Genomic DNA, 4,409 nt, shown 5'->3' with positions numbered 1-4,409 from the left:
ATTGGAAGGAGACTGTCACACAACAGTTATTCCAAAAGGACTCAGGTTTTACTTAGTTACTCTACTATGGGTGCTGAACTGACTTGAATGAGAACTGAATTATTCCTGTGGAGAGCATTCCTGAAAACCATGTCCCGGTCTCTGAACAAAATCCCTTCGGAGGTTCTCTTGCTTTCCACAGAAACACAACTGTTCCTTTTAGTTTAAAAAAAGCAGAGATCTGTCTCTGTACCAAGAAAAGCTTCTGAAGCAGTGAATTTAAAAGGGAAAAAAAAAAAAAAAAGAGGGAGAAAAGTTTAGCTTACCTACACACAAATGTCTCTGCTCTTGGCATTGTATGTTCGTTAATTTATTCACAATTAATAATGGAGATATATTCAGGCCATTTAGCGAGATGGAGTGGACATCTATTATTAATTGTTAAATTAATAAACTGTAATCAGGCACAGACCCTGGGGTACCTACCACTTTGTCTGTGAAAACCACTTAACATAGTTTCCAGTACAACTCCAGCAGCTTTTATGTTCTGCTCAGGATGTATTTAGGGTTTATTTTGCTGTTACCTTTGGGAAATACACTATATAGCCAAAGTAATAAATAACTATAAGCTGATTTCTCCTCTGCATACACTGCAGCTAATACAGACATGGGCCAGGACTTCTATCATAGTTTTGATAATTTGAAAAGTCCATACAGGTTCAGGGGAAAAATAGAATTATTAATATTCTAATAATAATTATTATAATTAATAATAACATAATAATAAAAAGAATATTTAGAACTGAAAAATAGCTCTTAAATCAGAATATTTTAGTTTAATTTGTGTAACTGAGCAAGAAGTTAAACAGAAAGCTAAATGAACTGAACTCTAACATTTCTAATTTAAGATCAAGAAGCGAGTTGATTATGGTGTATAATTAAATACCATAATAAAGAGAAAATTAACTCTGAGAGGGCTTTCCCCTGCCTTTTTTCATTTCAGTATTTCAGATGTACCAAAACCAGAAATAACAGGAACCAATAACAGGAAAATTTACAGCTTATATATTAAAATTTTAATTATGGCATGAGATTATAAATAAGGAAAAATTTTCTGAAATTCAAAGTGATTAGAAATGCAAGTTAGTCATGAATGTTTTCAATTTATGTTTTGTGATTACTTCAGATGAAGATGGAGTGTACTTCTCAATTATTTGTTTCAGAAAAAACATAAGGCATTGGGGGAAAAAAGCTATGATTGCAGTCTATGGGATATATGAAGTCAAAAAAATCAGACTAAATGCTATAAAAATTATCTGATATTTTTAATTCATCATTCTAATGATGACTATAATAAAGCTAGCTTTTGGCAAGGTCATTTTTTAACAATGAATGGTCATTTTCTCAAAAGATAAAGCTTTTTTTTTAAGGAAGTGTTTGTTTTTTAGGAGGATTTGACATTGGTTAAGTAATTTTAGAAAATTAAAAAAAAAATAAATCAGAAGATCAACTATATTCCAGTATTTTCTTCTATTATTTTTCATATTCACTTCCAGAAAATCCTGATGAAATAAAGGGCTTTTTCTATACCTTGTCATTGCAGTCAAAGAAGGGATTGTTGAGGTGATGGTCTGATCCACAGGACATCTAAATACCACTTGAGACTCTGCAGGCAAAATGTAGGAACTTGATTTCTTTTTCCTAGACCTCCACCTATGATGGAGGTAATGATATTTCTTTTCTGTCCCTCATTACCTTTCTTGGCTGATTAAATACTGATTCAAGAGCTCTTAACCAGATTCTTTCTCGTGTTACAGCTGTGCACTAATCTTTTAAGACAAAGTATTGTACATTCTATATCAGTATTGTAGCATGCAGAATCTTGAGAAAAACCTGATCTCTTCTGGTGGCTTCCAGTCTATACAAACACAAAATAAAGGATACCTGTCTAAGCACCAGAATACCTACGCATGTTTCATTAATTTCCAACAATCATCAAATACTATTAGGAAACCCATTTACTTGTTTTTCAAACCTCATATCAAAACACCTTCTTAACATTTTGCCAAAATTACGTGGTTTACTAATCCTCGGCTTCTAAAATTTATTTGAAAAACCACTTTGTGCACACAGTTTTTTGCAAATCACGGCATAAAAATAAGTACAGAAGGAGAAAGTTGAAGTCCTTCAGAGAACTGTTGATAAAAGAAAGACACCCTCCTGTTGAGTTGCTTCCCTGCTTAGATGCTTGGTATATTCTCTTGCCAAAACACATGGCACATGCTTTAACCATGGGTGAGTAGAATACGATAAATACAGAAAATAGGAGGAAACACTATAAGAAAAGTGTCTGAAATAAGAAAGAGATGCAGCTGAGTTGCCTTATATTTTTTTTTCCTGATGGAGTAAATAAGAATAAGTCTTATTTCCACTTTAAATTTTCTTCAGGCTGAACCCTGAAGTCCTTAGTTTTGAGAGAGGCATGAGAAAGGTTTTGAATCCGTTCACTGTAGAGTAAGTGACTACATCTGGAAACGTTAGGGTGTGGATTAAGGCCCACAGAGACATTTCACTGTCAAAAGATGTCTACAATGAAATACTGTACTTTTGTGAAAGCAGAAACCCTTTGAGTCATGTGTTTCATTTTACATGAGTGTTTGTCAAACTAGAGTGGCACATCCATGACAACCTTTTGGTTCTAAAATTGAACATATTCATTTCCTGTTTTGAAGCAAAAGGTTGATTAGGTTTGTTTTACTTAGAAATGCTTGAAATAAAAATTAAAAATTTAAAAATTATAATGAAGATAAGTTTGCAGCTTAATGCAGAGCAAGAACCCCATTTTCCACAAACATATACCCACTCAAGTTTTCCAAGCACAGATGTCAATAAAAGAAAGCAAAAAAAACCCCAAACAAGCCAAACACCTTAAAAAAACAAACAAACAAACAAATAAAAACCTCCAAACAAACAAAAAGAAATTACAATTGCTGGAGACTCTGCCTCTGGCTTTTTAGGTGTAACTGATGTGAGGATGACTGATTTTCTTGCACCATATGTTATATGGTAACATATAAATGTTACCATTTATATTTAGTCATACAGCAGGTAAAACCAGGCAGAAAATGACAAAAATAACCAGTTAGCATCTCAACACATTTTGTTCCTTTTTTCAAAGGCATTGATGAAGAATTGCTGATGCTAATCCTCGGGTGTAGAAGGAAGAACCAGGGACCATAGGGATGAGTGGCTGATGTAACGTCATATCCACACTGGAACTGTAGCTCCTCAGCTTCAGTATCCTGAGGACAGTTGTGCTACCCCTCCCACTTCTCACTGCAGCCAGTGAGAAGGCACCCAAATTCCTCCCATAAAAGTGCAATTTTCGTTGGTGATGGCGCATCAAAGTTGAGTTATGTTTGAAAGATTTTCACAAGAGCAGAAAAGAGTGGCACCGTCCTCCTCTCAAGAACTTAATCTAACTGCTGGTCTGCATCCCACATGTATGCTTTACAGCTCTGTGAAAGACAGTGGAAGTCCTTTCTTGGCCCTTTTATGTACTATTTTTTAGAAAGTCAGGAACATGGCTTCAAAGTTACCATTAACATGGGTTGTTAAGTTTGGTAGATGGTAGCTCTGAAACTGAGCATCTCCTGTGACTTAGGATTCATTCTGGTATAACTATTCATGTAAAAATAAAATAATAGGCACTCTGGAAAATTTTTAAAGGAAGTTTAGGACATTCCCATCAGAAGCACAGTGCAGGTTTTATAGTTATAGCAGTAGAAATAAAAGGTAAATTTAATGGATTAATTTTAAACCAGCTTCCAAAACAGGTTAAGATTCTTCCCTTTGTTACACATTTTGCAGTGTAGGACTTGCAAGAAAACTCTTTCCCTCTTAATTGTTAATTTTTTTTTTAAGAATAATATAGGAACATAGTGTCCTAATGCCACAAAGATAAACACAGAAATCAAATGACTCCATAATTTAAATAACTGAGCTGGTCACACCCCTTCACTGAATACCTGTTTAATCACTTTCCCCCACCTCCATCTTTTTAAAACCAGGAGCTCTTATCATATCTTATCTGATAGAACAACTTGGTTGGAAGTGATACCAACTGTATCACGGCTGTAGCATGGTCATGGATTAGTGCAAAACAAAACCAAAACAAGTGCAAAACAAACCCAGCTTCCCCACACACATCCCCAGAAGGGTTTGACTTGTTTGCCTGAGCTGTTTATCCCAGACATGGGCATATATAACAAGAGGAGCTTACTATCTTTCCTTACAAATCCTGCCTGGTTGATGGGGGATTAATCTCCCATTTTCCATGCTCATTGCCTCCAGCTACAGCTGTGCATACTGAGCACTTCCACAACTCAGACAGAAAAGGGCAGAAGATCAACTCAAATGTGCTGTCTTGG

The sequence above is a fragment of the Pipra filicauda genome, unplaced genomic scaffold (genome assembly GCF_003945595.2).
Source record: "Pipra filicauda isolate LSUMZ 115617 unplaced genomic scaffold, ASM394559v2 scaffold374_size705526_pilon, whole genome shotgun sequence".
In the NCBI taxonomy this organism is placed as follows: Eukaryota; Metazoa; Chordata; class Aves; order Passeriformes; family Pipridae; genus Pipra; species Pipra filicauda.
The sequence above is the reverse complement of the archived record's forward strand: the minus strand, read 5'-3'. Positions refer to the sequence as shown.